General features: G+C 45.1%; 1 long non-coding RNA gene across 1 annotated transcript; it reads right to left on the bottom strand.

The window, feature by feature from the left end:
• Positions 1-198: 198 nt before the first annotated feature.
• On the bottom strand, positions 199-2,587 carry LOC133897885 (uncharacterized). Its single transcript, XR_009905994.1, has 3 exons — positions 2,420-2,587; positions 1,709-1,781; positions 199-1,205 (listed from the first exon to the last, which is right to left on the bottom strand). It is a non-coding gene; the product is annotated as an uncharacterized LOC133897885 (long non-coding RNA).
• Between the last annotated feature and the right edge of the window lie 9,609 nt (positions 2,588-12,196).

Genomic DNA, 12,196 nt, shown 5'->3' on the forward strand with positions numbered 1-12,196 from the left:
TATTGCAATGCCATAAGAGCAGGATGGAACATTGAAATCTCTCGTAGCTCTTGGTTTTTACTGCACACAATGATATCCCATTTATAGTTTTCCAATGATAGGTCGCCTGCAATTAATATTGCTAAATCATCTGTATTATGCATTTCATGCATTTCATATTGTATTGGATCTCCTTTATTTGCTCCAACAATACGTATGCTTACATCTATTCCATTATATTGTTCTAATAGGTCTCGTGCAAATCGGAATTTTTTAACCAAAGGGTTGTATGTGTCTAGCATTTCTTTTAATCCATGAACTATATTAGGATTGATATCTATATCATCATTTTCTTCTTGTTGCAAAGCGCGCATTCTATTTGCAATCTCGTGTTCAGTATCAAAGATATATAGTTCGGCGAATTTCGGTATGGAATTTGGTTTTGGAAGTAGTCCTCCAATTCGGTGATGTACTTGGCCATTGATACGGAATACATAAGGTCCTTCTCCACGGTTTATTGATTTGTCTATATTAGCACCCATTGATGTAAAAGCAAATAGGCTGTTATAATATCTTATTTTTTTAAGGAAATGTTTTGATCTGCTATCACCATTGTAATCTAACAACTTTTCTAAGTATTCAGGTGGATTTTTAAAGGGGGGAATACGGATCTTTCCTTCTTTACAACATAATCTATACACGATATTTTTGTCTTTATATCTTGCCTCACGTCTCACACTTTCTTGACTCCAAAACAATGCACTGCAATATTTACATGTGTGGTTTGCAGCACCAAAATATGATCGTCCTATATATGATTCTTTAAGATATTGCATATGTTCAGGTGAGAAATATTTCATACCATGGGGAATAGATAGATAAGCATATTTCTTTTGTATGGTTACATTTCGTCGTTTAGCTCTATTTTCTTTGGCAGTATTGTTATCATTATCTATGGCTGATATCTTTCGCTTACTATTCTTTGTTCGTACCATTGTCTATGGTAAGAAAGATACTGTCAGTAACATATCATAATAAGTTACAAAATAGAACAATTGGAAGATAAAAAGATTATCTACTTAATATAAAAAATGTAGATTACAAACATTTAGAGGAATTTCTCAACCATACCTTAGATCTAAGTTGTTTTCTTGCGGGTTCTTACTTCCCCTTCCAAGGAGAGGACCAAGAGCCCAGGACGGCTCTTCTTCACAATTATGGGAGGTCTGCAGATACAAAACAATTATTAGAAGTTATGACAGTGAAAGAAATTCCAAAATAAGCAGTTCAATATATAGCAAAAAATTCCAAATCAGCTTTGCTTTGATCGAAGCAGATATGTCGATTTAATCAAGGTTGAGTATCAAGCATTCACTCATCTTATCATGAAAGTGTCGGCCATAATACTGAAAAATCAGTAACTTCATCAATGCGTGAATAAAAAATATATATTAAGGGACAATTGTTATGTAACAAAGAACTATCTTCAGTGATTTCAGTTGTGAATGATGCATGTTTTATTACACACATTGTAATCACAATTCTCAGTAACTATACGAACAAGTGTCGACCATAAACATTGTCTAGTTCAATCAAAATTCTAATATAAATGAATAAAAAATAAACAAAGCACACACACCTGACTGTATAGGTTAATAAGCCTTGTTCAAACAACATATTATTAATTTTAATTTTAATCTAAAGAGTAGCAACAGATTGTGCAATGTACCTTCTTCTTTTTCCTTTTTCCTTTGTACCAATATTAGGTCCCTTCACTCCTTGTGTGTTCCTGGTTATGTTGCCTTGTATTTTTTTTTTAAGAAACAAACAAAGCATTATGGGTTAGTTTCAGATAAATCACTAAACAACATAGACTCCCATCACAACATAATAGTGATACAAAGAGTCCAAACAAATAATTCAGGAAAAGGCCAAACTATGGAAGAAGATAAAGTAAAACTTCAGATATGCATAAAGGTCATGAGCCATATGCATTATACGGACTAGGTACTCTACATTATTCAAATATTCGGACTAACTAAGCTGAATCAAACAAAGTCTTTTATGTCTTTCTTTTCCTTTTCTTTTATGAAGAGATAATGACACTGCAGGTACTATATCGAGATTTGCTTAGGCCCTAAACAAACGATGTTTATCAGCTGCAAAAATTTTTGACCCATATTCCATCCTCTTCTTCCTCTCTCTACCCCCATTTCCACTTGGACAATGGCAGGAGTGCCTGGATGCTTGTCTCGCTGGCCCTTCCACCTCCGTCTCCTCTCTCTTCCTCTTGCAGCCCGATGGCAGCCTACTCTGAGAGGAACTCACCCACACCCAAATCCCAACCAGATCTGCATCGCCCTCATATGCAAACGGCGGAGGATCTGCAGCAATCGGACTTCGGGGAGAATCAGGAAGAAACAAGGGTTGCGGCACCAACCTCAAGATACACGGTGGTAGTGGATGCTGTCGCAGGTACTTCGGTGGAGAGGAACGCGAAGGTCTGGTTGCTGAGCTACACGGCAGCGATGGCTATCGTGGAGATTGCTGTGCAGATGCAATGGAGTATGATGTCCCAAGTTCCAGACGACGCAAAGAAAAGGGATGGCCCATCAAGAATAAGTACCCTCTTCCCAAGATCGATGACTTATTTGATCAGCGTAGAGGTGCGTGTGTGTTCTCCAATATCGATCTTCGCTTAGTATATCGTCACTTGAAGATTCGAGCATCAGATATCCATAAGACAACTTTCATCACCCGTTATGGAGTATATGAGTAAACAGTCATGTCTTTTGGATTGACCAACACCCCTGTCTACTTCATGTATCTAATGAATAAGGTCTTCATGTAGTCTTTGGACAAGTTCGCTGTGGTATTTATCGACAACATTATGGTTTTCTACAAAAATGAGGAAGAGCATAAGGAACACCTAAGGATGGTATTGCAAAAATTCAGGGAGGACCAGCCGTATGCTAAGTTGAGCAAGTGTGAGTTCTGGTAGAAGGAAGTTCCCTTCCTAGGTCTTAGTATATCAGCAGGAGGTGTATCTGTGTACCCATCCAAAGTGAGAGATGTTCTGAACGGGAAACCACTGTAGAATATTTTGGAGATCTGTAGTTCCTTGGGTCTAGCAGGTTATTAGCATCAATTCGTAGAAGGTTTCTCCAAGATAGTTGCAATGGAAATAGACTCAACGCTAGAACAAGAAATAAGGAAGGGTCAGTTTGAGGATGAAAAGATCTTGGAAATCAAGCAGCTTATCAAAGTCAGCAAAGACCCGGGTTTTACCAAAGATGAGCAAGGCACAGGGTGGTTGATGCGCGTTTGCTCGATCTTCCAAAGGTAATATAATAAGTCGATTAGTGGAGTTTCGACGTTGATGATCCAAAGGCTCCAATCAAAATAGATCAAGAACCCTCGCAACCACTACACCACTACTCTGTGGTTGTCAACCGTGCCAAGACGCGGTTGACCTTGCTAAGAAGGCTTTTCCTGCAAGCGAATCGAGAACACAAGCAAGAACAAGAAGATGCAATCTGAATATTGCTAATTACCAATGAAGCACTCGAGTTTGGAGTTCAACAAACTGATAAACGGTGAAACTGTATTAAACAGAATAATCTAAGCTAAACCCAAGCCTAAACTACAACGGCTACTGTGTATATACGGGGGGGGGGGGGGGGGGGGCGTGAGGAGGTCGACCTAGCTAGGAAAAATGTTTTCATGCATTGTAAAGCATATTTTTATGGCATTTCATCTTGTGCATATTGAGGCATGCATTGTTGCACTTTGTTCATACTCATGGCATTGCACGCGTGTATGTCTTATAGTGACCGCCGATCAGTCGATTCCGGAGGCCGAAGGTGATCCCGTCGCGCCGTATCTTTCTGATCCAGGGCAGCAAGACAAGCATCTATCATATTGCACCGTGTTAACTTGAAAGTCTAAAATGTTATCTATGCTTATGTATGTATGCATGTGTCGGGTACCTTTGGGTAGAACCTATGCCGTTGCATTCTTCTACCTTGGTCACGACTTCATGTATGTTCCTTGAAGCCTAGAGGTGATGTTGATGTCTAAAGGTCTTCGCTATGCTTAGCAATGCTTAGGTATTTCGGTAGAAGTCAAACGACGGCATTCTTCGTTGTTCGCAAGGATAGGATCTATTACCGTTTACAATTACATGTTGTTGGTGATGGTATGGTTGGTGAGTGGTGAGTATGATACGAGATGTGGGCGGTGTTAGGGGTGTCGTCTGCCTCGGTGGAAAGTTCAGGGGGTAGGTCGGGAGAGGAAACCCGAGCACCATAGATCGCTTGCATCGTTTAACGTCGATCGTCGGGGTAGTCGACTTTAGCACTTACCTTACTCACCACATGCCGATCTAATGGTAAGGCGAGTCGAATACCTTCGCAGCTGTGGCTTTGTGGGCGTGAACATCGACGGTGTGAGTGAGCGGGCTTGTAAGTGGTACTAGTTTGCTCCGAGAGTAGTTCTAGTATCGCCGCGCCGAGCGATGCATGCCCCACACGGTTAGGGCTGGTTGGGAAAGGTTATCACAGGTACCCCCTTGTGTGCACTTTAGCGGGTGGCACAAGCTGTATGGTCCTCGTGTCGTATGGGTCCAGGAGTATCCCCCTGCAAGGTGTATAAACAGTTTGAACTGCCACGCTCTCGGTTATGAGCATGTCTATCGCTTATCTGCACCCGGTCGTAGAGTTCCTGTTGTGGTTTGTTGATTATGGCATGAGGTTGATGGTTGGGCATGTGATTATGGTCTGGGTATAGTGGTTGGTGGTTGGTGGTTCGAGTTGGCACTTGTGCACATTGATATACTTGTTGTTACATTTACATATGCTCAGTTGTTGGTTATGGTAGGGTAGTTTCATATAAGTTGGTTAAGTTAGTTGCTCACACCTATGTCTAAGATGCTTACTGCTTAATTAACTTAAGCATGTTAATTCTTGCTACCAGCTTAACACATGATCCTTGGAGTCGAAAATATATACCCATACTATGTAAGACTTGCGAGTACCTTCGTACTCAGGGTGCTACCCTTAAGTTGATGTAGGTTCACAGGTTGGCGAGGAAGAGGCGGTGTTCGGCTACTTTGTGCCTACCGATCAGGGTGGCGGGCAGGAGTAGCACACTCTACTCTGAACTCGGTACATTTGGGACGGTGCCTAAGGGCATATGGCGTCATCGGCTTTTGTTATATAGGTTTATCTTTCGCTGCTTAGTTGTTGTTTCCTTTTGATGTAAATTATGGAAACAGCTGCATGTTTAAAGCCTTGTAATATAAATGTTTAATTACCTGCTCTTTATTAAACTATATTGTGATGAATATGTTGGAAGGCATGTGTTCCGATCCTTGGGCACAAAACACGTGTCGGGACTACCGGAGCGATATTTTGATTAATCGTCGTGGTTGTGATTATGTTAATGATCCGCCTGATGATTAGTTTGAATACTATTTGGTCGGCTCCTCACAGCCGCCTGGAAACTTATTACAAACTCTCTCAGATCTGACTCTCCGTCAAACATTACCACTCTAGCCATCTTGAAGCCCGAAGGCCACGGCTGGTTCTGCAAGCCAACGGAGAGCGGTGACTTTGGATCACCCGCGCATGACCGTCGCCGAAGGTCCTGCGCCAGTCGTGTTATGACTTCTGACGGAGTCATGTGGTGAGCCATTTCATTTGTGCGATGCAGCATGTCAATCTCTTCTTGCATTTTCTCTAGTGTTCTTCTGGCTTCTTCTGCTCGCCGGTGATATTCCGCGGCTTCCGACTTGCTGCCAAGCTATCCAGCACGCACTTTTTCTGCGCAATCTGCCTCTCCAATTCTTCGGCTTCTAGCCTGGCTGTTCTTTCCTCTTCTGTCTCATCTTCATCTTCATATTCTCCGAAGTTACCCAGGTCATCCCACTCTTCATCAACATGCACCTTTCTTCGTTCTTCTGCCAAAGCCTCGAAGCGGGCACTCTTGCTGCGTCATCCTGGATGGATGCTTCACGGCTATCTCCGTTATCGCCCGGGGGCGCCACATCGACACCATCGTGTTCTTGGTGGCTGCCACCGACTCCACCAGTCAAAGCGTTGCTTGGACCCTGTACCACCGAAGGGAGCGTTTTAGCCGAAGCCCCGGTTGGAGCCGGGCGCTCCGGCAATGTCCCTAATGTACCGAGTGGCTTCGTCTTCTTTTTTGGTGGCATGGCTTCAGTCTGTTCAATCCCCACGGACGGCGCCAACTGTTGGAACCTAAGTCCCCAGACAAGGAAGACCTTCCAACTGGAGGGGAAGCCGAAGGCTTCAGAGTGTAACACATGTTTAGAGGGTGAGATAATCTTAATTCCTCTGTCACCTCAGTTATAGTGCTAGCCTATTTTATAGCCCGTACTCAACCACTTCACGCTAGGATTTACAGTTTCAACCCCCCAACTGCCACATTATTGGCATATTTGGGGGTATTATGGTACCATCAAGTACATCTGCACATTTACAACTATACCCTGAGCAGCTACGCGGGCTTCGACGCCCACCAAGCACCTTCGGCCAATCTCGACGCTGCACCCCGGGTCACCCTTCGGTCTCCACCCAAAGGTTCGCCAGGATCTTCGCCTATTCTGATCCTCAGCGTCACAGGTCGACCTTCGGGCTCCGACCGAAGGTCCGCTAGAGCCTTCACCTATGCTGGTAGTTGGCGTTGTGGATCAACTTTTGGCCTCCGACCGAAGGCCCGCCAGAGCTTTCGCCTGCACTTCCTGAAACACAACTGCAATATTTATCAGTGCTCAACCACCGGCGGACGTCGACTCGCCATCCGAAAGGGTACGGGAGATCATCCCCCAACATAGCCATTTTTTGATTTTTTTTATTGAACTTCACTCAAATTCGAGAAAACCGCTTGATAAATTGGAAAAACCGAACGATTACCGAGAAATGCGATCAATGCGGAAAAACCTATCGATAAATCGGTAAATTCGCTTGGTAACCGATCCAATTCCAGCGGTTACCGAATACCGATGCGGTCGATTTTTTTCTCCGAATTACAAATTTAATCGAGTAAATTTTGAACAAACTCTCACTAAATTTTAAGCAATTTTCACAATAACCACGAATTTTCGATAACCCTAACCCTAAGCCCATTTCTCACCAGCCTCCCAAAAAACACGCGCAACATTTGGATGAATCAGTGCGATTCATTTTCGTATGGATACCGTGATCTGTCAGTAGATGCTTACTCTCAAGTAACCAAGACCTCATCAGTAAGAACCCTGGCCGGACTTAGGGGGGAGCTCCGAGCTGATAGACTCGTGCTACACTAAAAAGCGATCTCGGGAAGCCTCTCGTCGTGAGCCGGATCTGGCCCCTCCCCTCCGTCTCCGGCTCGCCGCCGGCGTCGAGCAGGGTGAGGGACCCTCCTCTTGTCTAGCAATAGGGTAGACCTATGTTCCTTTAGGTTTAGTTTGGTTTTTCTCTCGCTCGGTTCGGCGTTTCTTTGTTGTTGCTTTCGCGGTGGCAAATTGTTCTTCTCCAACGCCGGCATAGGTTCTTTGCTCTTGCTTTCGTGAGAATTCTGTTGCTTTTGCTGTTGCTCCATCTCCATGGATCTTCTTGCTGCTGCAATCCATGGATTAGACGGGTTGCTGTTGATTTTGCTGGTGCTTTCGCCGATGAAGTTCATCACCAGCCGGGTTGTCCTCAACCTTCTGTGTAGAGGTCCTAGCTGGGTGAGGTTTGTGTTTGGTTGTGTGATGTGTGTGATGCTGGGGCACCGGTGTCGCAGCTGGTGCTACCGGCCTGGTTTGTGTAGGTTCATATGTGCGGAAGGGGGCGGGAAGTATGCGTCTTGGGTGGCCGGATTTCGATCTGGTGACGGCAGTTTAGTCTTCTAGGCCTCCATCTTCGACGACGTCGGGCATGGTGGTGCCGGAATTGGTTTTCCTCTGCTGTTTCTGGCGATGAAGCTGTCCATGGTCTTTTCACAGTGGAAAATGGCGGTGCTGACTATTGCGGTTCTAAAGGTTCGTTCACTTCAGCAGGAGGGGTGATCTTTGCCTTCGTTGTTTCGCGTCGCTTTGCGGCTGGACGACGACGGGTTGCACGGCGGAAGGCGTAGGTTGCGAAGATGATGATGCTGAGGGCCTCATTGTACTCCTTTTCAATTTCTGTGCTGTTTGGGGTCCAGTTGTAAAAGGGGCTGTACTGCTGTTCCCAGTTTAATACTAGGCAGATTGGCTTGCTACGCTACGCCCGTTCATATTATAGTGCAAATGGAGGTGCAAAGAAAAAAGTTACTTATATAGATTATTTTGTAGAAAACAGATAGCACAGTAAGAATTAATAGCCCATTCTTATTATAGTGCAAATGGAGGTGCGAAGGAAAAAGTTACTTGTATAGCTAATTGAATAGCAGCACAACATATATATATTGTCTAAAATTATTTTGTAGAAAACAGATAACACAGCAAGAATTAATAGAAATACTAATTTCAAAAATTCGTTTGAATCATTGTACTGATCAAACAAAGTGGTGCATGCACACTTTTTTTTTGTTAACGGTCAACTGATGCATGTTATCATTGTTGATGTTTCTCTCCGGTAAAATGTTGGGTTCAGAACTGGATTTCAATGCTACAGGAAGAAAACACAAATGACTAAATCACATGAAGGATCAGGAAACTGCATCCGCCTCATCCTCTCATACGCATCAAGCATCATTTAGCGCAGGCAACAAATCCATATTACACAATAATTGAAGCCTTGCATGAGTGGTTCGGAGCTCTAGGCAACTCTATTCAGGGAGAATTTTCTTGACCCAACAACTTAGAGTTTACAATTCAGTCCAAATACCCATATGAGTTGATCTCTGTATGATTGTAGCTCGTTTTACACTTGCAGTTGTTGCTGAAGTTAAACAGGTCAAACCCATGAGAACCTTATCTAACGATCAACAGGCAAGCCAAACATTTTATGAATATTGTTTTGGATTAACCTTTTTAGCAACTTAGAAAAGTATGCATCATTTTTTGTATTGCATTTCTGTAACATAACAAAAACTATCAAATGAATTTAGAATATTGTAAATTGACAGGTTGAACTTACCCAGATTTTTTCTTAGTACAAATTGAGATTCCTTTCCGGTTCTACAGAAAGAGGAAGAATCTTGCAAAACAATGGATTGACATTGATAAGGTATAACTTACAACAGAGTTTGATTCTATGAAGGAAAACATAATCCATTCTGGAATCTTTATTACAGAGTTGATCAAGAAATACATCACAAGGAATATTCTTATGTCTAGTAAGCTTCTTTGGTCTTGATGTTGTCGAGCTGATACTGATCATGGTTTAGTTGAGCTGATCTTTCTTTAAGTAGGAGCTTGAAACTTCTTGTGGCTAGTTGAGAACTTCTTCCGAATATTGAGTTCAGGTTGATCCAAAGTAGGATACATTGTTGGACACCTGTAGATTCGATGTGGGGGCCCTCTATAGTGAAAACATGCTTTCTCATTGGGAGGAGAACGATACCTTTTAGAGCACTCATTGACAAAGTGTCCTTCATCTCCACAGTGTAAACACACTTTCTTCGCGTCAGGCACAAGAATCCTCATGGGACATCAGTTAGCATAATGTCTTTCTTCTCCACAACAGAAACACGCCTTCCTTGTAGGGGTACTCAGGGATTTGCTCTCGACCTGGGGGACTTCGTGATTAACAAAACCAAGTGCTTGTTCTGGCGTGGAACGTAGCCAAGAACTGTGGTTTGCCTGTCGGTCTTCCAAGGCTCTTTTCCTCTTCTTGTTGCTCTGCTTGTCTTCTGCACCCAGAGCTTCTTTGGGCTTGACAAGACCCTATCGATCTTGACTATCTTGAGTTGCAGCTTGGAAGTCACGACGTTCTAACTGCTGATCTGAGATCTCAATCCGAGGCTGATGGTTGATCTGGGTTTGATTGGGGTACATCTTAGGACTATATCTCATAATGTGTCTGTCGGTGACACAGGAACCAAGGGTTCCCGAGTCCCGAGGCCAGATCAGGAGAGTGCCACGTGGCGCCCTCCCGTGGGAATTATCTCCGCGAGGTATGAGAAGACCAAGTCCCGGGAGAGGGTGCTCGGGGCCATGAACAGTGGTCCCCGAGTACCCGAATTCCCCGATGACCCGAGAAGACCACGTGTCGGGAAGAGAGTACTCGGGGCTGCGAACAGTGGCCCCCGAGCACTCAAGTCCCCGACGACATGAAAAGCCAAGTACCAGGAAGAGGGTGCTCGGGGCTGTGAACAGTGGCCCCCGAGCACCCGAGTCCCCCGAGGACCCAAGGGAAGTCAGTTTTGGGAGAGAGTGCTCGGGGCCATGAACAGTGGCCCCCGAGCACTCGGTTCCCCGAGGACCCGAACAGTCAGTTCCGGGAGAGAGTGCTCGGGGTTGTGAACAGTAGCCCCCGAGCACTCGGTTCCCCGAGGACCAAGAAAGGGCATATTCGGGAGAGAGTGCTTGGGGTTGTGAACAGTAGCCCTCGAGCACTCGGTTCCCCGAGAGCCTGAGAAGTCCTTTGCCGGTGGCCCCCACAGAGGCCCAACGGTGAGGTGTCAACTAGTGAAAGGCTCGATGCTGCATTTAAGAAGGCGCATGGCCTATCACCTCCAACTGCTCCCCCACGCTTGCTGTCAGTCCCTGCCACGACCTGGCAGGGAGGCGTGGGGACATTTAATGCATGGGTCCCATCGCGGGATAACATCGTGAAGCCCAAGGTGCCCCGCCTGCCGCCCTGCTGTGTCAGGCTTGTTCTGACCGGGTGGGCACACCGGGCTGCTCGGTGGCTGCCCGGTGGGCCCTCCCGCGGCGCCCGTTGAAGAACGGCATGATGACATACAAGACCGGACGGGGCACGTTTTCAACCCTCCCCGTCACCTCGTGCAGCAGCCCATGATGGTTGCTTTCCATTTATGGTGCCTTGGAACTCGTGCCATCCCTTTCTGGGCACGCTACTGCCCCGGTGGGTATTTAAGTCGGGCGGGCTCCCCAGAGAAGAGGACAGTAGCCAAGTGAAGCACAGACGAAGTAGAGTTCAACACTAACTGAGCCGAGTTCAGTACGAGCTGAGGTAGAGCACCGAAGAACAAGGAGCACAAAGCTCTAGACTAGACAAATATTCTTGTAACCCAGCAAACACTCAGAGAGACATTCTCAGAGCATTTATAGCATACACACAGGAGTAGGGCGTTACGCTCAGTGCATCCCGAACCTGTCTAAAAATCCCCTGAGCATTTACTGCTTCCTGCATCCGATCATTCCATTCCACCTACATCGTATTTACGCCCATTTATTTCACCCGCAAAACGGATTCAGAATCATCCCTCGGCCGAATCTCAAAGGGGGTCCCTCCGGATCCCTGCTTGAGGAGTTCACCCTCCGACAGTGTCCTTCTCCTCCGCAATGGTAACATCCTTTGCCAGAGGTGGAAGTAGCTAGGCTTTTCTTGGCTTGAGGAGTGGCAAATGGAGTAGAACAGGGTGTCTGATAATCGGAGTGTTGAACAGGTGATTGAGGCCTATACTGATTGTTGGGATGGAGTATAGGCCCTTGCTGAGGAGCTTGAGTTGACACATAGGGACGTGCATTGGTTCCCTATCCTTGGAATGACATCTTCTTCTTCTACAGTTTCTTTGGAACTTGACTGATAGGATTGCCTTCTTCATTGCACTTCTTGAAATGTTTAGCCTTTTTCGGTTGAAATTCATTGTAGGTAATTACCCAATCACTGAGGTTGAGATCCTAAGTACTGCCTTGTGCCCGGGTGTTTTATTGGTCCTTGGGGTTCCGTCCTTGATCATTAATGGATTGGGGTTGAACTTGACGCTGCTGGGGGTGTTATAGTCTAAAGACAAGAATTACTTCCGGATTGCTGATATGGGAAGGGCATCTCCATCTTCTAGTTATCTTCCATCCCATAACGCTTGTGTTCCACATCTGAAGCTTGGTTAACTTGTTGCAGGCTTTTCATGGACTAAGCCATGGTTTGAGGGATCTGTATAACCAAGAGTTGCTCCATGTTGAATTGAGATGGGCGGTGTTCTGGTAGTGGATGTTTGTTGTTGTCGTTGTTGCTACCTTTACCAAGATGTCCTTCCTTCGAGTTCATCATACGATCGGAGATGAAAAGTGTTGGGACCAAAATCCCAGACAATATGGACCTTCAGTTACAGGGATGTC

Source organism: Phragmites australis, chromosome 17, assembly GCF_958298935.1.
Source record: "Phragmites australis chromosome 17, lpPhrAust1.1, whole genome shotgun sequence".
NCBI lineage: Eukaryota > Viridiplantae > Streptophyta > Magnoliopsida > Poales > Poaceae > Phragmites > Phragmites australis.